The sequence below is a fragment of the Carcharodon carcharias genome, chromosome 14 (genome assembly GCF_017639515.1).
Source record: "Carcharodon carcharias isolate sCarCar2 chromosome 14, sCarCar2.pri, whole genome shotgun sequence".
Classification (NCBI taxonomy): Eukaryota; Metazoa; Chordata; class Chondrichthyes; order Lamniformes; family Lamnidae; genus Carcharodon; species Carcharodon carcharias.
This window is the reverse complement of record NC_054480.1, coordinates 125,986,248-126,010,684: the sequence shown is the minus strand read 5'-3', so window position 1 is coordinate 126,010,684 and position 24,437 is coordinate 125,986,248.

The window sequence follows — 24,437 nt, the reverse complement described above, 5'->3', positions numbered from 1 at the left end:
TACCCTCTCCTCTGACGTAGACATTTCTGTGATCGAGCCCTCACTCCAGAGACTTAAACATGTAATCTAGAACAATACTCCCAGTGCAGTACTGAAGGAGAGCTGCATTGTCTTTCAGGCAAAACATTAAATCAAAGTCATGTGTCTGCTTTCTCAGGTAAATACCCCATAGGAGTCATCTCCAGTGTCCTGGACCGATAATTACCCTCAAACAACATAACTAAAGCAGTCTGCTCATTCTCACATTGCTATTTGTGGGAATCATGCTGTGTGCAAATTGACTGCCCCATTTTCTACATTACAACAATGATCACATTTCCTAGGTACTTCAATGACTGGGCAGTGCTTTGACATGTCCTGACGATGTGAAAGGTACAATAAAAATGATATTCATTCTTTAGTCGAGGCAGGTCATGTTGAGGTCGAGCTGAGTATCCTCAGCATATATATAAACACAATGTCTGTAAATAACATCGCCAAGGAGCAAAATGTAGACGAGGAAGAGAAGGGGACCAAGGACGTGTAAAGGTTCAGGGGCAGAATGAGAAGCCATTGTGGGAGACTCAACGACAATAATTGGATAAGAATGTTTTCAGACAGGGGCTATGGCAGAGGACAGGGTGGTCAACTGTATGCAGAGGTGGGCATGGATTTGGGCGGTGACAGCACAGCCAAGGACTTTGATTGGAGCATTCGTTGCTATCCTAGCTCCATTATAATGAAGTCCAAGGCCTAACATCAAGATAATCTTGGCTCTCAGCATCTAACCACAAGAACGTAGGCTGTGCTGCCTGTGCCTGCCAGAATTTCTGGAGTTAACTTTACCCGCTGCCATAAACTCCATTCTCACACCATCGACTATATTGCCCTCCCTGCCTAAGGCTGAACCAGGACCATTCACAACCCTGGTGTCCTATCTGACACTGAGCTGACCCCATAATCCCCTCTGTCTCCAGGCAGGCTGACTGTCGCCTCCATGACATCGCCTCTCTGCACTGCTCCTCCGTTTATCTGCTGCTGGCGTCTTCACCCAGGCCTATGGTACCTCTAAACCTGACTATTCTCCTACTTGGCACCCCAGTCTTCCACTGTCTGTAAATTTCAGCTCATCCAAAACTCTGTTGCCCATATCATAACTTGCAGCAAGTCCCACCGTCGTTCCCTGTGCTCACTGATCTAACTGGTGTGGTGATGTTTCAATTTTAAAATTCTTATTGTTTTTAAATCTTTTGCAGTCTCCCTCTCTGGAACCTCCTCCTGCCCCACATGTCTCCAGGATCCCTGCCCTCTGCCAATTTGGCCTTTTGAACATAACCAATTTCCATCATTCCACCATTGGTGGCCAGGCCTTTCAACAGCCTGGGCTCTGAGCTCTGGAATTCCCTCCCTAAGCCTCTCTGCCTCTCTTTTGTCCTTTAAGATGCCCCTTAAAACCTGCCCCTTTGAGCAAGCTTTAAGTCACCTGTCCAATATCCCTTTATGTGTCTCTGCGTCAAATCTCTGCCTGATAACTCAACGGTGAAATACTTTGGGGCAGTTTACTATGTTAAAGTTACTAAAGATGCAAAATGTTTAGATTCCCTAACAGTGCTTAAAGTCAGTGAACGTGTTAGGGTCTAATGGACGATTTTGACTGTTAAATTGAAGGGAACAGAACACAATTATCAGGATTATAAGCAGATCAATAACCATAACTACTGCTGAAAAGAAGAGACATGTCAAAGGTTTTCATCTTGCACCTGTCAGGACACTTTGCAAGAATACCAATATAAGGGGAAACCAACAAATTATACTGTGTGTGAAGGGGGTGCTGATTGGTTGGCAAATGGACTCTGATCAGTAGAGGTGTTGCCATGGAGAGTGCACCAATTGATCGTGGCTGACAGTTAACTGCCAAGAATTGTTTATAATTTAAACCAGATAGCTTGACCCTGATTGGTCAAGGCATTGTCCTGAGGAATGAGTCAGCAAATGGCTGTCACTTATTTTGTTTAGCTGAAACAGGCGCAATGTGTGTTCTTACTGTCTGCAAAGAACAGAGCCCTGCGTACTAATACAAGTAGCTTCCAGCACATGTAAATGTTCCACACTCCCAACAATCTTAAATTGGTTGTCAGTGTAATTCTTAGCACATTGAGGATTATTTAGCAAATGTTGTCCAATCGCGGATTCACATCTAATGTTGGACACAGTGTTTTGTGTTTTGCAAGCATGGGCTGGTTGGCCATGGTCTTTACCCTGCCCGTTGCAAACAGCGGCTGGGGCATGCTGTTTGATACAATCCGCCAGTCTTTGGGACGTATGGTCTACATACCTAGCATCACACTGGCACTGAAATTCATACACTACATTAGAGAGGGGAGTCGGTGTTAGAGGGGAGTCGGTGTTAGAGGGGAGTCGGCGTTAGAGGGGAGTCGGCGTTAGAGGGGAGTCGGTGTTAGAGGGGAGTCGGTGTTAGAGGGGAGTCTGTGTTAGAGGGGAGTCAGCGTTAGAGGGGAGTCTGTGTTGGAGGGGAGTCGGCGTTAGAGGGGAGTCGGCGTTAGAGGGGAGTCGGTGTTAGAGGGGAGTCGGTGTTAGAGGGGAGTCAGCGTTAGAGGGGAGGCGGTGTTAGAGGGGAGTCTGTGTTAGAGGGGAGTCTGTGTTAGAGGGGAGTCGGTGTTAGAGGGGAGTCGGCGTTAGAGGGGAGGCGGCGTTAGAGGGGAAGCGGTGTTAGAGGGGAGTCTGTGTTAGAGGGGAGTCGGCGTTAGAGGGGAGTCGGCGTTAGAGGGGAGTCTGTGTTAGAGGGGAGTCGGTGTTAGAGGGGAGTCGGCGTTAGAGGGGAGTCGGCGTTAGAGGGGAGGCAGTGTTAGAGGGGAGTCGGCGTTAGAGGGGAGTCTGTGTTAGAGGGGAGTCTGTGTTAGAGGGGAGTCTCTGTGTTAGAGGGGAGTCGGCGTTAGAGGAGAGTCGGCGTTAGAGGGGAGTCTGTGTTAGAGGGGAGTCGGTGTTAGAGAGGAGTCTGTGTTAGAGGGGAGTCGGTGTTAGAGGGGAGTCTGTGTTAGAGGGGAGTCGGTGTTAGAGGGGAGTCTGTGTTAGAGGGAAGTCAGTGTTAGAGGGGAGTCTGTGTTAGAGGGGAGTCGGTGTTAGAGGGGAGTCTGTATTAGAGGGGAGTCGGTGTTAGAGGGGAGTTGGTGTTAGAGGGAAGTCGGTGTTAGAGGGGAGTCTGTGTTAGAGGGGAGTCGGTGTTAGAGGGGAGTCTGTGTTAGAGGGAAGTCAGTGTTAGAGGGGAGGCAGTGTTAGAGGGGAGTCGGTGTTAGAGGGGAGTCTGTGTTAGTGGGGAGTCGGTGTTAGAGGGGTGTCGGTGTTAGAGGGGAGTCGGTGTTAGAGGGGAGTCGGTGTTAGAGGGGAGTCTGTGTTAGAGGGAAGTCAGTGTTAGAGGGGAGTCTGTGTTAGAGGGGAGTCGGTGTTAGAGGTGAGTCTGTGTTAGAGGGGAGTCGGTGTTAGAGGGGTGTCGGTGTTAGAGGGGAGTCTGTGTTAGAGGGGAGTCGGTGTTAGAGGGGAGTCTGTGTTAGAGGGAAGTCGGTGTTAGAGGGGAGTCTGTGTTAGAGGGGAGTCGGTGTTAGAGGGGAGTCTGTGTTAGATGGAAGTCAGTGTTAGAGGGGAGTCTGTGTTAGAGGGGAGTCGGTGTTAGAGGTGAGTCTGTGTTAGAGGGGAGTCGGTGTTAGAGGGGTGTCGGTGTTAGGGGAGTCTGTGTTAGAGGGGAGTCGGTGTTAGAGGGGAGTCTGTGTTAGAGGGAAGTCGGTGTTAGAGGGGAGTCTGTGTTAGAGGGGAGTCGGTGTTAGAGGGGAGTCGGTGTTAGAGGGAAGTCGGCGTTAGAGGGGAGTCGGTGTTAGAGGGAAGTCGGTGTTAGAGGGGAGTCGATGTTAGAGGGGAGTCAGTGTTAGAGGGGAGTTGGTGTTAGAGAGGTGAATTTTTTTACTATTCATTCATGAAATATAGGTGTCGCTGGCTAGGTCAGCATTTATTACCCATCCCTAGTAGCCCTTTAGAAGGTGGTGGTGAGCTGCCTTCTTGAACCGCTGCAGTCCATGTGGTGTAGGTACACCCACTGTGCTGTTAGGGAGGGAGTTCCAGGATTTTGACCCAGCGACAGTGAAGGAACGGTGATATATTTCCAAGTCAGGAGGGTGAGTGACTTGGAGGGGAACATCCAGCTGGTGGTGTTCCCATGTGTCTGCTGCCCTTGCCCTTCTAGATGGTAGTGGTCGTAGGCTTGGAAGGTGCTGTCTAAGGAGTCTTGGTGAATTCCTGCAGTGCATCTTGTAGATGATACATACTGCTGCTACTGTGCATTGGTGGTGGAGGGAGTGAATGTTTGTGGATCGGATGCCAATCAAGTGGACTGTTTTGTCCTAGATGGTGTCCAGTTTCTTGAGTGTTGTTGGAGCTGCACTCATCCAGGCAAGTGGCGAGTATTCCATCACACTCCTGACTTGTGCCTTGTAGATGGTGGACAAGCTTTGGGGAGTCAGGAGGTGAGTTACTCGCTGCAGAATTCCCAGCATCTGACCTACTCTTGTAGCCACAGTATTTATATGGCTAGTCCAGTTCAGTTTCTGGTGAATGGTAAGCCCCAGGATGTTGGTAGTGGGGGATTCAGTGATGGTAATGCCATTGAATGTCATGGGACAATGGTTAGATTCTCTCTTGTTGGAGATAGTCATTGCCTGACACTTGTGTGATGCAAATGTTACTTGCCACTTTGTCAGCTCAAGCCTGGATATTGTCCAGGTCTTGCTTCATTTAATATGGACTGCTTCAGTATCATGAATGGTGCAGAACATTGTGCAATCATCAGCAAACATCCCCATTTCTAACCTTATGTTGGAAGGAAGGTCATTGACGAAGCAGCTGATGATGGTTGGGCCTTGGACACTATCCTGAGGAACTCCTGCAGTTATGTCCTGGAGCTGAGGTGACTGACCTCCAACAACCACAACCACCTTCCTTTATGCTAGGAATCACTCCAACCAACCAACAGTTTTCCCCCTGATTCCCATTGACTCCAGTTGTGCTAGGGCTCCTTGATGCCACACTCGGACAAATGTGGCCTTGATGTCAAAGGCAGTCGCGCTTACCTCACCTCAGGAGTTCAGCTCTTTTGTCCATGTTTGAACCAAGGCTGTAATGAGGTCAAGAGCTGAGTGGCCCTGGCGGAACCCAAACTGGGCGTCAGTGAGCAGGTAATTGCTAAGTAAGTGCCGCTTGATAGCACTGTTGATGACCCCTTCTGTCACTTTACTGATGATCAAGAGTAGACTGATGGGGTGGTAATTGGCCGGGTTGGATTTGTCCTGCTTTTTGTGAACAGGACACACCTGGGCAATTTTCCACACAGCCAGGTGAATACCAGTGTTGTAGCTGTACTGGAACAGCTTGGCTAGGGGCGTAGCAAGTTCTGGAGCACAAGTCTTCAGTACTATTGCCGGGATATTGTCGGGGCCCATAGCCTTTGCAATATCAGTGCCTTCAGCCGTTTCTTGATATCACGTGGAGTGAATCGACTTGGCTGAAGACTGGCACCTGTGATGCTGGGGACCTCCAGAGGAGGCTGAGATGGATCATGCACTTGAGCACTTCTGGCTAAGGTTATAGCAAATGCTTCAGCCTTATTTTTTGCACTGATGTGTAGGGCTCCCTCGTCATTGAGGATGGGGATATTTGTGGAGCCTCCTCCTCCAGTGAGTTGTTTAATTGTCCACCACCATTCATGACTGGATGAGGCAGGACTGCAGAGCTTAGATCTGATCCATTGGTTGTGGGATTGTTTAGCCCCGTCTATCACTTGCTGCTTATGCTGTTTGGCACACAACTAGTCCTGTGTTATAGCTTCACCAGGTTGACACCTCATTTTTAGGTAGGCCTGGTGCTGCTCCTGGCATGCCCTCCTGCAGTCTTCATTGAACCAGGGTTGGTGCCCTGGCCTGGTGATAATGGTAGAGTGGGGGATATGCCAGGCTATATGATTACAGATTGTGTTAAGTACGATTCTGCTGCTGCTGATGGCCCACAGCATCTCATGGTTTCCCAGTCTTGAGTTGCTAGATCTGTTCAAAATCTATCCCATTTAGCAGGGTGGTAGTGCCACACAACACGATAGATGGTATACTCAATGTGAAGGCAGGATTTTGTCTCCACAATGACTATCCGATGGTCACTCCTACCGATACTGTCATGGACAGATGCATCTGTGGCAGGCAGGTTGGTGCGGATGAGGTCAAGTATGCTTTTCCCTCTTGTTGGTTCTCTCGCCATCTGCTGCAGACCCAGTCTAGTAGCTATGTCCTTTAGGACTTGGCTGCTCAGTCAGTAGTGGTGCCACTGAGCCACTCTTGGTGATGGACATTGAAGTCCCCCACCCAGAGTATATTCTGCACCTTTGCCACCCTCAGTGCTTCCTCCAAGTGGTGTTCAACATGGAGGAGCACTGATTCATCAGCTGAGGGAGGGCGGTACGTGGTAATCAGCAGGAGGTTTCCTTGCCCATGTTTGACCTGATGCCATGAGACTTCATGGGGTCCAGAGTTGACATTGAAGACTCCCAGGGCAACTCCCTCCCGACTATATACCACTGTGTCGCCACCTCTGCCGGGCCTGTCCTGTCAGTGGGACAGAACATACCCAGGGATGGTGATGGTGGCGTCTGGGACACTTTCTGCAAAGGGAATCAGTGTTAGAGAGTGGAGTCAGTGTTAGAGAGGGGAGTCATTAATAGAAAGGAGAGTCTGTGTTAGACTGGGGAGTCGGTGTTAGTGGGGGGAGTTGGTGTTAGAGAGGGAAGTCGGTGATGGGGGGAGTCAGTGTTTGAGGGGGGAGTCATTAATAGAAAGGAAAGTCTGTTTTAGACAGGGGAGTCGGTGTTAGAGGGGGAGTCAGTCAGAGAGAGGGAAGTCTGTGATAGAGGAGGGAGTCAGTGTTAGAGTGGGGAGTCGGTGTTAGAGAGGGGAGTCAGTGTTAGAGAGTGGAGTCGGTGTTAGAGAGGGGAGTTGGTGTTAGAGAGTGGAGTCGGTGTTAGAGAGGGGAGTCAGTGTTAGAGAGTGGAGTCAGTGTTAGAGAATGGAGTCGGTGTTAGAGAGGGGAGTCAGTGTTAGAGAGTGGAGTCGGTGTTAGAGAGGGGAGTCGGTGTTAGAGAGGGAAGTCGGTGATAGAGGGGAGAGTTAGTGTTAGAGAGGGGAGTCGGTGTTAGAGAGGGGAGTCAGTGTTAGAGAGTGGAGTCGGTGTTAGAGAGGGGAGTCAGTGTTAGAGAGTGGAGTCGGTGTTAGAGAGGGGAGTCAGTGTTAGAGGGTGGAGTCAGTGTTAGAGAGGGGAGTCAGTGTTAGAGAGTGGAGTCGGTGTTAGAGAGTGGAGTTGGTGTTAGAGAGGGGAGTTGGTGTTAGAGAGTGGAGTCAGTGTTAGAGAGTGGAGTCGGTGTTAGAGAGGGGAGTCAGTGTTAGAGTGGGGAGTCGTCAATAGAGAGGGGAATTGGTGATAGATGTGGGAGTTGAAGTAAGGATTAGTCAGTATCTGGACATTGTCCTTCAGAGAGAGTCAGAGTTTAAAGGACAGAGCAGCAGAACTGGGTATCTTATTAAAGTGCAAAGTTAATTAGTTCATGAAATTGAATACAGATTTTATCTGGCACTACAGTTTATATCCTGCCGACACCCATGTTCCCTCACACTCTCCCCATCTCTGCATTCGTTTTTCTCCAGTTTATGTCATTTTTATTTTCTCCGTCTTTTTTGCACCTTCACTTTCAGAATTTCACTTTCACTCAGAATTCATCCTTTGTGTTTTTTCTCTCCCATTCCCTCCTGCTGCCCCCTTCTCCATTTCCCCCTCTCTCCTGCTGTATCATTATATCTCTCTTTCCCACCCTTCTATCTTTTCCACACAATCACTTCTTTGCTCCCTTCCACCTTCTCTTTCTCCGTATTTCTTACAGCACTTCCTCTTTACTCTCTCTTTCCTAACCCTCTCTTCTCTCTACATTTTTCTCTCCCTCTCCTTAGACTTTTTTTCATGTTGTTCTGTGATTATTTTATGACTTTCTTCCTGTCCCTTTGATTTTTTGCTGTTTCTAGTTTATCTCTTTATCACATACGCAATTTCCTCTCTCCATCACTCTGGTTCACTATCTCATCTCCCATCTCTCCAGTTTCTCAATGCATTTGATTAGCATTGCGTCTTTGCTCTCTCCTTCAGGCCCATAAACTGACACCTCAGCACATTCAATCATTCCAACATTTGTCAAGGTGACTCCTTGAGTTTGTACCAAAGGATAAAAATACCAGTTCTAGCGCCTCTCTCTCTTCACCACCACCACCCCCCCCACCCCCCCACCCCCCCACCAACCCAAGCACTGGCAAAGACTGGACATCATTAGTTGGTACACACTGCCCTCTGGTGTCCACTACAGAGACTTCTGCCCCATAATCCCAGAGCAACACTCCAGCACTAATACTGTGTGAGCGCCACACTGTTGCAGGTGCCATCTTCCAGACGAGACATTAAACTGAGGCACAGTCTGCCCTCTCAGGTGGATGTGAAATATCGCACAGCTATTATTTTTAAGAAAAAGCAAGGGTCAATTGCTGCTGTCCTGGGCCAATACTAATCCCTCAACCCACATCAATGAAAAAGAAATGACCTGGTCATTTGATAATTGATTTAATTATTGTTTGTGGGGACTTGCTGTGCAAAAACCAGCATTTTCTCCATCCCAACAGTGTCCACACTATTGAAAGGGTATCTCATGGGATGTGTTGAGATTCAGAAAGGTGCTTTCAAAATGCAAGTCTTTCTTTCTAATTACTATTTATCTATCACAGGCTGACTCAGGCTCATGAATGACATCAGATGGAAAATCAACAAAGTACTTGGCTGAAAAATCAATTTTATTTTACACCCTCTGAATAAACAAAAGTCAAAATTGTGGTTTACATTTCTGGACTAATAATCCAGAGATTGTGAGTTCAAATTCCACCAAATGTTTCTTCTTTATTGTTCAACAGTGAGTTAGAAACCCAAGCAACAATCTATCAAGGCAGTGGGATCAGCTTTTGATTCTGTAAAGAAAGAGCTATGCACAGACACAATGGGCCAAATAGCCTCTTTCTGTACTGTAAATTTTGATTGTTCTCTAACCCCATTGTTGTCCAATAGGATTTTGATGCTCGTCAAACTTGTGGTGATCGGTTCACCATATTCGCCGCATGATACAAAATATATGCAATATTCATAAAACAAATGTGTCATTTTTGAAAATCGGTTTGAGATTTTAAACTGCCTGAAATCAAGACCAATACACTCACTACCAGAGCCAGGAGGACAACTTCAAAAAGCTTTTGCCCCCCCCAACTGTTCCACAAAACAAGCCTGATGTATACTTGTCAAAGGGTGGTGACAATCTGTGAACTGAAGTCTTCTGTTTGTGACAGTGTGCTCCAGTTTATTTCAAAGAAACAAATTTCTTCAACAGTAAACTATATCTACATCATCAGAATTAACGTATTAGGAGACTTGGAAAGGGAAAAGAATTGACGAACCTTAACACAGTGGCTTTTGCACTCTGTCTTGCTTAGGCTCCATCGCCAGCCATTTCTGAGCACAGTGTTTGGACATTTAATAGATCCCCTAGCTCACGGCCAACCTCCTGTAATCTCTCCTTTTACACCATTAACTCCCTAATCCTTTCAATCACCCATTTCAAAGATCTAATGAAGATGAAGGTCGAACACAATTGGATGTTGCACTGCTCCCAGCTTACCACAATTGCACATTTCAGCCCTCCTTAGGAGCGATACAGCCCCGTCTATCACTCACACCTCTCAACTGTTTTGCAAAAACTGTCAACTACCAGCCATACAAAAGTTCTTCAGTTCACATCCCCTGTGTCACTAGATTAGAAAAAAACTTTGAGAGCTGTTCTTCTGAATTTCGGCCCTGCTTTTACAGCATTTCACAGAGATGTCCCACAGAACTTAACGTATCGTCATTTAGAGATACCCAAAGAGAACAGGAACAGAGATGATAACAAACAGCAAGCAATTTATCTTGTTTCAGCGGTAGCCTTTCATCTTCCAGATCACTAGGAACCTGACGACTGAATGCTATTCTGACAAACATGCTTGTGTCTGACCAAGATGTGACTCCTGCCTAAGTGGTTGATTCTATTAGGGACAGAAGGAAAATAGTGATCCAGTGAGCAACACCCATACTCATTCCCACTTCTGCAACTTTAACACAACTCAGTATTGCATAGCTCCAAAAATGAACAGCATCAATTTGCCAATTGCCTGACTGATTTGCTGCGCGTGCCAAGTATATTGGGCGATGCTGCTCTAACACAAGAAGAAGGGGAGAGCAGACGAGCCAAAGGATTACTGATCACATCCACATCAGGCTGAATTTTTCCGGCCCCAGGATGCCAGGCTTGGAGCTTGGAAGGGGGGGATGGGTGTGGGGTGGCAAGAGAAGATAGGAAGCGGGAGCTGCGCTCGGAAAGCGCCCAGATGCATTTCCGTCACGAGAGAGCTTTCTCAGGGACCCGTAGGCGAGGGGACTTGGCTGCCCACACCGCAGAGGTGGGCAGCTGATTTACATAATTAAGACTCCAAGTAGTAGCAATTGCAAGCATTTTGCCCGCAGCAGAGAGGTCTCCACCAGCTTTATGGTGGGGCCCATGATGAGGTGCCCTCGTGTTCTCCTAACTACCTCAGCAGCACCCACCTCTCTCAATGGGTCTGCCACAGATTCAGAGCTGGAGGTTCTCTGATTGGCCCAGCAGCATCAGGAGCCCCTCCATCGCCCCGTCCCTGATTGGATGGCCAGCTCGGAGGCAGCCAATCAGGAGACACCTCCAGGAAAATCACTGTGCCAGTCTCGCTACTAGCAAGTGTGGAACTGGGACCCAACATCAGGGTCCTAAAGCCCGTTGGAAAATCGTGCCCATAATGTCTTGTCTAGCTCGCTGCAGCATCAGAGATAATATCCCACAGAATATCTTTCCACAGATAATATTCCACATGCTGGCGTGTGTCCAGCACTTCTCACTGAGTGTATTATAGTGTTCAATTCTGGAACAACAAATACAAACTTACTGTACAGTGGGAGGAGAACTCACCACAATGTGAAAGAACAAAGCTGAAAGAAAGGATGAGCTGACATTCTTACAATATCTTTTACACCATCAGGACTTCGCAAAGCACTTTACAGCCAGTGAAGTACTTTTCCTTCAGTGTAGTCACTGTTGTAATTTAAGAAACACAATAGCCAATCTAGACACATCAAGGCCCCACAAGCAGCAATTTGATAGACCATAAGACCATAAGACACAGGAACAGAAGTAGGCCATTTGGCCCATCGAGTCCGCTCCGCCATTCAATGAGATCATGGCTAGTCTTTCCTACCTTTTCCCTATAACCCATGATTCCCTTACTGATTAAAAATCTGTCTATCTCAGTCTTGAATATACATAATGACCCAGCCTCTACAGCCCTCTGCGGTCAAGAATTCCACAGATTCAACTTCATTGCTTTCCATTTCTCTCCTGGTGTTTGACAAGGTGTTTGCTAAAACCGCTTTCACAGCCATATTTCCTTCCTCAGTGACTGTCTCTGTCTCTGACTTACCCCACATGGATTTCAATTGAAGTTCCATCCCTCATGTTTCGAACCCACCCAGGATTACAGGTATCTCCGGGACATACAACGCTCCTCAGACTGCTGTTCTCGTAGCATTCTGAGATCCACACTTAGTGCCATGCGCTGCCACATGAACACACTCGACCTCTCCCCACAGCAGCACCGCCGCACCTTATTTCTAAGCTGCACATGCCCCCAGTTTCATTTTATTCTTCGTCTCATCCAACGCTTCATTGAGAAACTTTGTCTCTTTCTTTCAGGTGCAAAGGAACACAAGCTTCAACAACCCACCGACACCAACACCCTCCACCCCTGCCTGTCCCTCTGTCCCCATCCACTCTTCCGATCACAGTCCCGGCCGTGTATTCACTATACCCCCTGACCTGCCCTCTCCGACGCTGAACTTTCAGTGCTCAGCAAAGGACTTAGTTTCATAACCTTACGCCCTCATCTCAATGAATTTCGGGCTCGGCACGATGCTGAACTCTTCTTCCACCGCCTTCGTCTCCGTGCTCACTTCTTTGGTCAAGAGTCCCCTTCCCGTTCAACGGATCCTTTTACCCACCTCCAATATTCTCCCTCCACCTGGACCCCTCCCTCTGGATTCTTTCCTTCTCTTGATCTTTTCATCGAGAACTGTCGGCGCGACATTAGTCGTCTCAATTTCTCTGCTCCTCTCACCCACTCTAACCTGTCTCTCTCTGAACATACTGCACTCCGTTCTCTCAGGTCCAACCCTGACATTGTCATCAAACCCGCTGACAAGGGTGGTGCTGCTGTTGTCTGGTGCACTGACCTCTACCTCGCAGAGGCTGAGCATCAACTCACAGACACTTCCTCCTACCTCCCTCTGGACCATGACCCCACCACTGAACATCAAGCCATTGTTTCCAGGACTGTTACTGACCTCATCTCCTCTGGAGATCTTCCTTCCACAGCTTCCAACCTCATAGCATCCCAACCTCGGACGGCCCGCTTCCACCTCCTACCCAAAATCCACAAACAGGACTATCCCGGCAGACCGATCGTGTCAGCCTGTTCCTGCCCCATGGAACTCATTTCGTGCTATCTTGACACCATTCTCCCTCCCCTTGTCCGCTCCCTTCCCACCTACAACCGTGATTCCTCTGACACCCTACATCATATCAACAATTTCCAGTTCCCTGGCCCCAACCGCCTCCTCTTCACCATGGACGTCCAATCCCTCTACACTTCCATCCCCCACCAGGATGATCTGATGGCTCTCCACTTCTTCCTCGAACAGAGGCCTGAACAATCCCCATCCACTACTACTCTCCTCCGTCTGGTTGAACTTGTTCTCTCACTGAACAACTTTTCCTTAAACTCCTCTCACTGCCTCCAAATAAAAGGTGTGGCTATGGGTACCAGCATGGGCCCCAGCTATGCCTGTCTCTTCATGGGGTATGTGGAACATTCCTTGTTCCAGTCCTACTCCGGCCCCGTCCCACAACTTTTTCTCCGGTACACTGATGATTACTTAGATGCTGCTTCATGCTCTCGTCTGGACCTGGAAAAATTCATTAATTTTGCTTCCAATTTCCACCTCTCCGTCATTTTCACATGGTCCATCTCTGACACTTCCCTTCCCTTCCTTGACCTCTCTGTCTCAATTTCTGGTGACAGACTCTCCACCAATATTCATTACAAGCCTACCAACTCCCACAGCTACCTCGACTACAGCTCCTCACACCCCGCTTCCTGTAAGGACTCCATCCCATTCTCTCAGTTCCTTCACCTCCGTCTCCTCTGTCCTGATGATGCCACTTTCAAGAACAGTTCCTCTGACATGTCTTCCTTCTTCTTTAACCGAGGTTTTCCACCCACGGTGGCTGACAGGGCCCTCAACTGTGTCCGGCCCATCTCCCGTGCATCCGCCCTCACACCTTCCTCTCCCTCCCAGAACCATGATAGGATCCTCCTTGTCTTCACTTATCACCCCACCAGCCTCCGCATTCAAAGGATCATCCTCCGCCATTTCCGCCAATTCCAGCATGATGCCACCATCAAACACATCTTCCCTTCACCCCCCCCGGCGGTATTCCACAGCGATCGTTCCCTCCGGGACACCCTGGTCTACTCCTCTATCACCCCTTACACCTCAACCCCCTCCCATGGCACCTTCCCATGGAACCACAGAAGGTGCAACCCCTGCCCCTTTACTTCTCCTCTCCTCACTCTACAAGGGCCCAAACACTCCTTTCAAGTGAAGCAGCATTTCACTTGCACTTCCCTCAAATTAGTCTATTGCATTTGCTGCTCCCAATGCAGTTTCCTCTACATTGGAGAGACCAAACGCAGACTGGGTGACCGCTTTGCAGAACACCTTCGGTCTGTCCACAAGCATAATCCAGACCTCCCTGTCGCTTGCTATTTCAACACTCCACCCTGCTCTCATGCCACATGTCCGTCCTTGGCCTGCTGCATTGTTCCAGTGAAGCTCAACGCAAACTGGAGGAACAGCACCTCATCTTCCATTTTACAGCCTTCCAGACTGAATATTGAGTTCAACAATTTTAGACCATGAGCTCTCTCCTCCATCCCCACCCCCTTTCTGATCCCCCCTTTTTCCAATAATTTATATAGATTTTTCTTTTCTACCTATTTCCATTATTTTTAAATGTATTTCCATCCATTGTTTTATCTCTACCTTTTAGTCTATTTCAATCCCTTCCCCCCACCCCACCCCCACTAGGGCTATCTGTACCTTGCTAGTCCTGCTTTCTACCCTTAAATGTCACCTATTATCACATTCCTTAGATAATATCACCACCTTCAACACTTCTTTGTCCTTTTGTCTGTGACATCTTTTGGTTATCTCCACCTATCACTGGCCCCCTATCCAGCTCTACTTGTCCCACCCCCCCTTAAACCAGCTTATATTTCACCTCTTTTCTATTTTTCTTTAGTTCTGTTGAAGAGTCATACGGACTCGAAACGTTAACTGTGTTCCTCTCCGCAGATGCTGTCAGACCTGCTGAGTTTATCCAGGTATTTTTGTTTTTGTTTTGGATTTCCAGCATCCGCAGTTTTTTGCTCTTACCACAGATTCACTACCCTTTGAGCGTAGAAATTCCTCCTCATCTCTGTTTTAAATGGGCGCCTCCTTACTCTGAGATTATGCCCTCTGGTCCTAGACTTTCCCACAAGGGGAAATAACCTCTCAGCATCTACCCTATCAAGCTCCCCAAGAATCTTATCTGTTTCAATAAGGTCGCCTCTCATTCTTCTAAACTCCAGTGAGTGCAGGCCCAACCTACTCAACACCTTCCCATAAGAAACTCCCTCCGTACCCAGAATCAATCTAGTGAACTTTCTCTGGACTGTCTCCAATGCTGGTATATCTTTCCTTTGATAAGGGGACCAAAACTGTTCACAGTATTTTAAGTGTGGTCTAACTAGTGCCTTGTATAGTTTTAGCAAGACTTCCCTATTTTTGTACTCCATTCCTTTTGAAATAAAGGCCAACATTCCATTTGCCTCCCCTTACCCATTGAACTTGTGTGTTAATTTTTTGGGATTCATGCACGAGGACTCCCAAATCCCTCTGTACTGCAGCCTTCTGCAGTCTTTCTCCATTTAAACAATATTCAGCTCCTCTTTTCTTCCTGCCTCTATACTTCAAAGTGCATAACCTCACATTTTCCCACATTATATTCCATCAGCCAAGTTTTTGCCCACTCATTTAACTTGTCTATATCCCTCTGGAGACTCTTTGTGTCATCCTCACCACTTGCCTTCCCAATTATTTTTGTGTCATCCGCAAACTTGGCGATAGTACATTCACTTCCCCCATCCAAGTCATTAATATATTTTGTAAATAATTGAGGCCCCAGCACTGATCCCTGTGGCACTCCACTAGTTACAGGTTGCCATCCTGAAAATGTCCCCCTTATCCCAACTCTGTCTTCTATTAGTTAGCCAATCTTCTACCCATGCTGATATACTACCCCAACAACATGTGAGGTACCTTATCGAACGCCTTTTGGAAATCCAAATATATTACTGGTTCCCCTTTATCTATCCTGCTTGTTACATCCTTAAAGAATTCTAATAAATTTGTCAGGCATGATTTCCCTTTCATGAAGCCATGCTGGCTCTGTTTGATTATATTATGCATTTCTAAATGCTCTGCTATTACATCCTTTATAATAGACTCCAACATTTTCCCAATGATGGATGTTAAGCTAACTGGCCTATAGTTACCTGTTTTTTCATCTCCCTCCATTTTTGAATAAGGGTGTTACATTGGCTGTTCTCCAATCCTCTGGGACTTTTCCAGAATCTAAGGACTCTTGGAAGATTACTACCAGTGCATCCATTATCTCTGTAGCTACTTCCTTTAATATCCTAGGATGCAACCCATCAGGTCCAGGGGACTTTTTGGTCTTCAGCCCCATTAGTTTCCCTAGTACTTATTCTCTAGTGATAGTTATTGTATTTATTTTCTCCTCCACTTTTGCCCCTTGATTATTTTGTATTTTTGGAATGGTACTCGTATCTTCTACTGTGAAGACTGAAGCAAAGTATTTATTCAACTCCTCTGCCATTTCCTGGTTCCCCTTTATTATTTCCCCAGCCTCATTCTCTAAGGAGCCAATGTCCTCTTTGGCCTCTCTCTTCCTTTTTATCTATTTAAAGAAGCTCTTACTTTCTGTTTTTATATTACTTGCTGGTTAAATCTCAAAGTTTATGTTCCCCTTTATTATGTTGTTGGTTTTTAAAATTTAAAAATTTAAAAGCCAATTCTCTGGCTTACCACTGAACTTTGCCACATTATATGTTTTTTCTTTCAATTTGATACTGTCCTTAACTTTGATTAACCATGGTTGGTTTATCCCCTTCTTTGAATCCTTCTTCCTCACTGGGATCTATCTTTGTTCAGAGTCATGAACTATTTCTTAAACGTCTGCCATTGTTCATCAGCTGTCTTTTCCGCTAACCTGCTTTCCCAGTCCACTCCAGTCAACTCTGACCTCTTTCCATTGTAGTTACAATGATCAATGAATCGATATAGTGATGTTAGTTGAGAGATAAACGATGGCACCAAGTGAACAACTTTTCTGTAATAAAAGCAAAATACTGCGGATGCTGGAAATCTAAAACAAAAACAAAAATTGCTGGAAAAAGTGACAGCATCTGTGGAGAGAAAGACAGTTAACTAATCGAGTCTGTATCACTCTTCTTCAGAGCTAAAGAGAGGTAGAAATGAGGTGAAATATAAGCTGGTTGAGGGAGGTGGGACAGATGAAGTTGGATAGAGGGCCAGTGATAGGTGGAGGCAAAGGAGAGATTGCCAAAGATGTCATAACCAAAAGATCGAAGGGGTATTGATGGTGGTGATTCTGGCTAAAGGAGGTGCTAATGGTGACATTAAGAGTAGAAAGCAGAACGAGCCAGTGACAGATGGTCCTAGCGGGTTTGTGGTGGAGGGAAAAAAGATGTGGGAAAAAAGATCTAGATAGGCTAAAAGGTGGGGATAAAACAATGAATGGAAATAAATTTTTAAAATAATAATAGAAATAGGTGGGAAAAATATATATATATGAAAATTAAAGAATAAATATTTGAAAAAAGGGGATCAAAAAGAGGTGAGGATGGAGGAGAGAGTTCATGATCTGAAGTTGTTGAACTCAATGTTAAGACCGGAAGGCTGTAAAGTGCCTAGTCGGAAGATGAGGTGTTGTTCCTCCAGTTTGCGTTGAGCTTCACTGGAACAATGCAGCAAGCCAAGGACGGACATGTGGACATGAGAGCAGGGTGAAGTGTTGAAATGGCAAGCGACAGGGAGGTCTGGCTCATGTTTGTGGACAGACCGAAGGTGTTCTGCAAAGTGGTCACCCAGTCTGCATTTGGTCTCTCCAATGTAGAGGAAACCGCATTGGGAGCAGTGAATGCAGTAGACTAAATTGAGGGAAGTGCAAGTGAAATGCTGCTTCACTTGAAAGGAGGGCTTGGGCCCTTGGAGAGTGAGGAGAGGAGAAGTAAAGGGGCAGGTGTTGCACCTTCTGCAGTTGCATGGGAAGGTGCCGTGGGAGGGGTTTGAGGTGTAAGGGATGATGGAGGAGTGGACCAGGGTGTCCCGGAGGGAATGATCCCTATGGAATGCTGCCGGGGCAGGGCGAAGGGAAGATGTGTTTGGTGGTGACATCATGCTGGAGTTGGTGGATATGGCGGAGGATGATCCTTTCAACGCAAACTGGAGGAACAGCACCTCATCTTCCGATTAGGCGCTTTCCAGACTTCCGGACTTAATGTTGAGTTCAACAGCCTCAGATCATGAACCCTCTCCTCCATCCTCATCCCTTTTTAATCTCCTTTTTTCAAATATTTATTTTTAAATTTTCATATATTTTTCCCACTTATTATTATTTTTAAAATTTATTTCCATTCATTGTTTTATCCCCATCTTTTAGCCTATTTCAATCTTTTCTCCAACATCACCCCTCCCCCGACCCCACCCCCACCAGGAACAACTTTTCTCTTCTTTCAAAGAGTGGCATGGGATCTTTACATTCACTGGAGATGATAAAAATGAGGAATTATTTTAATATCTCTTCTGAAAAATAGCACCCCCAACAGTGCAGCACTCCCTCATTACTGACCTTCTGACAGTGCAGTGCTCCCTCAGCACTGACCCTCCAACAGTGCAGTGCCCCCTCAGTACTGACCCACCAATAGTGCAGTGCTACCTCGGTACAGACCCTCCGACAGTGCAGTGCTCCCTCAGTACTGACCCTCTGACAGTGCAGCGTTCGTTCAGGACTGACCCTCTGACAGTGCAGCACTTTCTCAGTACTGACCCACCGACAGTGCAATGTTCCCTCAGTACTGATCCTCTGACAGTGCAGCGCTCCCTCAGTATTGACCCTCCGACAGTGCAGCGCTCCCTCAATACTGACTCTCTGATGGTGCAGCATTCCCTCAGTACTGACCAAGTGAACAACTTTTCTCTTCTTTCAAAGAGTGCCGTAGGATCTTTACATTCACAGGAGATGATGGGAATGGGGAATTATTTTAATATCTCTTCTGAAAGATAGCCCCACCAACAGTGCAGCACTCCCTCATTATTGACCCTCCGACAGTGCAGTCTTACCTCATTACTGACCCTCTGACAGTGCAGTGTTACCTCATTACTGACCCTCCGACAGTGCAGCGCTCCCTCAGTACTGACACTCCGATAGCGCTGTGCTACCTCAGTACTGACCCTCTGACAATGCAGTGCTCCCTCATTACTGACCCTCCGACAGTGCAGCGCTCCCTCAGTACTGAGCCTCCGACAGTGCAGCGCACCCTCATTACTGACCCTCCGACAGTGCAGAGCTACCTCAGTACTGACCCTCCGACAGTGCAGCACTCCCTCATTACTGATCCTCCAACAGTGCAGTGCTACCTCAGTACTGAGCCACCAACAGTGCAACACTCCTTCATTACTGACCCTCCGACAGTGCACAGCTACCTCATAACAGACCATCAGACAGTGCAGCACTCCCTCATTACTGACCCTCCGACAGTGCAGGCTCCCTCGTTACTGACCCTCCAACAGTGCAGTGCTACCTCAGTACTCACCCTCCGACAGTGCAGTGCTACCTCAGTACTGACCCTCTGATAGTGCAGCACTCCCTTAGTACTGACCCTCCAACAGCACAGTGCTACCTCAGTACTGACCCTCTGATAGTGCAGCACTCCCTCAGTACTGACACTGGTAGTGTCCGCTCAGAATTTTGTGCTCATGTCTCTTGAGTGGGATTTGAATCTCAACCCTATGACTCAAAGACAAGAATACTAACCACAGCACCACAGCTGATACCTTTGGTATATGTTGTATGCTCCTCGCAGTGTCCTCACTATTTGTAACACCAAAAACATTTAAAGTAATAGCATTGGACAGCTGGTGAATTACAGTCATAAAATTGGAAGTGTCAGGCTCTCCAAGTCTGCTTAAAAGTGATTCACACAGCACACCTAATGCATTAACCTCCAGTCTGCTCCAGCATGAGAAATCATTCATGGAGCTATTAAGGAGAATCTACTCCTTACCGAGATTAATCCTCTCACTTACCCTGCAGAATGCCACCTGATCCATCAATGCGTGTGGGTGGGTGTGTGCTGGATGTGTGTGGAGACCTTAGCAGCTCATTTTCAATATAGCACCCTGGAATCTTCTGTGTTTGCCTGAAAGAGCCTTGGTTTGATGAATGATTTGAAAGATGGCACCTCTGACAGTGCAGCACTCCACCTGTACTGCACCAGGAATGTCATCCTGGATTACTTGCTCAATTATCCCTGAAATAGGTCTTGAGTCCACAACCTCCTGACTTGAAAGTGTTTATGCTTCAGTTTTACAGAGCATTGATGAGACCACACCTGGAGTATTGTGTGCAGTGCTGGTCTCCTTATTTAAGGAAGGATGTAAATGTGCTAGAAGCAGTTCAGAGAAGGTTTGCCAGACTAATACCAGGAATGGGTGACAAAAACAGAAAATGCTGGAAAAGCTCAGCAGGTCCAGCAGCATCTGTAGAGAGAGAAACAGAGTTGACGCTTTGAGTCTGTATGACCCTGTTTTGTATAACTGTCCATATAACGCTGTATAACTCTGTTTCCCTCTCCACAGATGCTGCCAGACCTGCTGAGTTTTTTCTACATTTTCTGTTTTTTGCTTCAGATTTCCAGCATCCGCAGTATTTTGCTTTTACCAGCAATGGGCAGGTTGTCTTATAAGGAAAGGTTTGTATCTGCTGGAGTTTAGAAGAGTAAGAGGCAACTCGATCGAAACATATAAGATCCTGAAGGGTCTTGACAGGGTGGATGTGGAGAGGGTGTTTCGTCTTGTGGGAGAATCTAGAACTAGGGGTCCCTGTTTAAAAATAAGGGGTCACCCATTTAAGACAGAGATGAGGAGAATTTTTTTCTCTCAGAGGGTGGTGACTCTTTGGAATTCTCTTACACAAAAGGTGGTGGAAGCAGAGTCTTTGAATATTTTTAAGGCAGAGGTGGCTAGATTCTTGATTAACAAGGGGTTGAAAGGTTATCGGGGTAGGCAGGAATGTGGGGTTGAGGTTACATTCAGATCAGCCATGATCTTATTGAATGGGGGAGCAGGCTTGAGGGGCCAAGTGGCCTACTCCTGCTCTTAATTTGTATGTTCGTAAATTCATATGTTGAAAATAATCGGTTATCTCCCTGCGTTAATAATAATCGATTACCACACTCCCCTCGAGGCCCTAAGCTCCGGAATTCCCTCTCTAAATTTCGTTGCCTCTGGCTTTCCTTTTTGGGATTTTCCTGCCTCTTTGATGAAGATTTTGGCCACATGCCCTGTATCTCCTAATGTTGCTGGTATCAAAATTTCTGTCAATCGCTTTGAGGGTTTTCTTAGTTTAAGGCGCTATAAAAATGCAAGTGATTGTTGTAATTAATGTATAATTTCCTCCTTCCTATTTAACATCCAATTCTCTCCCCTTCTCTCTCCTTATTTGTTGTTGTGTTATCTCTTTCTCTCTCTCTCTCTCTCCGGTTAATAACTAATTCCCTCTCGCCCTGGTTAATATCTAACTCGGTTTTATTGATGGTTCATGCGCCATTACTTGTGTCAGAGTTTCTCTCAGACTCCCGCCCATCGCATTGAGTCAGACTCGGGAGAACGGATTTTATCCCGGGCCAGGGAGCCCCCGTCAATCCGGATTAAGCCGGTGGGTAAACATTTGCGGCTCATTCAGTAAATAAACTCGGAGCACCGCTGGAGGAGATGGCACGGCTGGTCTCGGTCGAATTCTCCTCGGGCATTCCTTATATCATCAGGTGGTCTGGCTGAATCTAGGTGTTTCCAACGCCTGTTTCTCTCTCTCTCTCTCTCTGCAGTAACGGGTTTCCTTTTGACAAAGTTACTTGATTGTGGATGTGACTGGCAATGAATCCGGATTCGCCCGGGTGGGCGTTAACAACCCACCCTGGGGTAGGTGGGCATGGGGAGGGGTGGGCATGGAGAGGGGTGGGCATGGAGGGGGTGGGCATTGAGGGGGGTGGGCATGGAGGGGGTGGGCATTGAGGGGGGTGGGCATGGAGAGGGGTGGGCATTGAGAGGGGTGGACATGGAGAGGGGTGGGCATGGAGGGGGTGGGCATTGAGGGGGGTGGGCATGGAGGGGGGTGGGCATGGAGAGGGGTGGGCATTGAGAGGGGTGGGCATGGGGAGGGGTGGGCATGGAGATGGGTGAGCATGGAGAGGGGTGGGCACTGGAGGATGGGCATTGAAAGGGGTGGGCATTGAGGTAGGTGGTGGGCATTGAGATAGGTGGGCATTGGGAGGGGTGGGCATGGAGAGGGGTGGGCATTGAGGGGTGGGCATGGAGAGGGGTGGGCATTGGGAGGGGTGGACATGGAGATGGGTGAGCATGGAGAGGGGTGGGCATTGGAGGATGGGCATTGAAAGGGGTGGGCATTGAGGTAGTTGGTGGGCATTGAGATAGGTGGGCATTGGGAGGGGTGGGCAGGAGCTGAAGCTGGAACATGAAATCATGGAAATTTACAGCACAGAAGGAGGCCATTTGGCCCATTGTGGCTGTGCCAGCCAAGAAAGTGGGACTTTCCTATTGAGGAAAGGGTTTGCTGTGTTGTGCGGGTTCCAGTGGGCTGTTCCTGAATCCAGCAAAACAATGGACCGAGCTCGGTTTCAGATCCTTGCTCAGCGATGCTAACTGGCTTCTGCCAGGGTCTCCGTCTTTGTCTAGCCTGACCCTCCAGTCTAGTACTGGAGACAGCAGTTGCCAACCCTCCAGGATTGACCTGGAGACTCCAGTGTTTGCAGCTTAACCTCTGGTACACTACAGTGAGCGACACAGAAGAAAAATCACAGGAGTGTGAAAGAAATTGTGCTTTTTTACGCTTTATTTGACCATTGTTCAACTGGGTTGGGCAGCTGAAGCAGGGGGTCATGTGATGGAGCCTCCAGGAATACGTCCAACTAGAGCTGGAAACAATAACTGTAGGCAATGATGCATTGTCAAAGGGTCAGGATGCCATCTGTCCTCAGATTGTTGGGGCTTTGATTAAATATTCCTCAATTCCATTCAAAGAGGAACTTCAGGAATCGATTCACTAATCATTTGTGCTTTTTAATTCATTCACAGGTGTCCTGGACATTACTAACAAGGCCAGTATTTATTTTCCATCCCTAATTGTTCTTAACTGAGCTACAGCCAATTTACACACAGCAAGCTCCTACAAACAGCAATGTCATAATGACCAGATCAGCTGGATTTTTAGTGATGTTGATTGAGGGATAAGTATTGGCCCCAGGACACTGGGGAGAACACCCCTGCTATTCTTCAAAATAGTAGCTAAAGGAGCTTTTGTATCCACCTAACAGATAGAACCCTCGGTGAGCGTCGTTCTAGAACTGTCAGAAATAACAGTAACGAGTCCTTCCTGCCGTGCACCGGTGTACCTGCTCCCTCAGTATCGGGGCACCCACGTACCTGCTCCCTCACTATCAGGGCACCCATGTACCTGCGCCCTCACTATCAGGGCACCCGTGTACCTGCTCCCTCACCACCGGGGCACCCGTGCACCGGCTCCCTCACTATCAGGGCACCCATGTACCTGCGCCCTCACTATCAGGGCACCCGTGTACCTGCTCCCTCACCACCGGGGCACCCGTGCACCGGCTCCCTCACTATCGGGGCACCCATGTACCTGCTCCCTCACCACCGGGGCACCCGTGTACCTGCTCCCTCACTATCAGGGCACCCGTGTACCTGCTCCCTCACTATCGGGACACCCGTGTACCTGCTCCCTCACAATCAGGGCACCTGTGTACCTGCTGCCTCACTATCGGGACACCCGTGTACCGGCTCTCTCACCATTGGTGCACCCGTGTACCAGCTCCCTCACCATCGAGACACCCGTGTACCTGCTCCCTCACCATCGAGACACCCGTGTACCTGCTCCCTCACCATCGAGACACCCGTGTACCTGCTCCCTCACCATCGGGGCACCTGTGTGCCTCCTCCTCCATGCCATTATTTAAAACTCAAATATGTTGATATGTTGTTGCCTTTGTAATATTATTTTGGAGTCAGCGGGTTGCTCTATATGGCCCCAGACTGTGACATATCAAACCAAGGGCAAGAGTGGCCTGTGTCCCATTTTTATCCCTTGTTCAGTATCTACTGTTCTGAGGAGAAAGTGTGTGTGTGTGCCTGTCTGTGTGTCTGCCTGTCTATGTGTCTGCTTGTCTCTCTGTGTGTGTCTGTCTGGTTTTGTCTGTCTGTCTGTGTCTGTGTGTGTGTGCCTCTGTATGTCTGTGTCTGTGTGTGTGTCTGACTGTGTGTTTCAGTGTGTATGTGTCAGGGTCTGTGTATCTGTGTGAGTGTATGTGTCTGTGCATGTCTCTGTGTATGTGTGTCTGTGCGTGTGCGTGTGTGTCAGGGTGTGCATGTGTGTCAGGGTGTGTGTGCGTGTCTGTGTGTGTGTGTATATGTTTGTTTGTCTTCTGTGTGTGTATGTGTGTGTGCGCACATCTATCCGGTGAGGATATCAAGCAGACAGAAACAAAAATAAGTTAAAAATCCAAAAATCAAAGGAATTTTGTTTTGCTTCTGTTTGGTTTAGGATTAATGCTCGACTTCTGACACACCACAAAGGAATTGAAGTCATTGAGGGCATCGTGCCAAACTCACTCTCAGCCTGACATCAAAGGAGCAGAAGTTCACCAAGGTGACGTTCTGAAGTGGTTAAAGCAACCAACAGATTTGTTAAA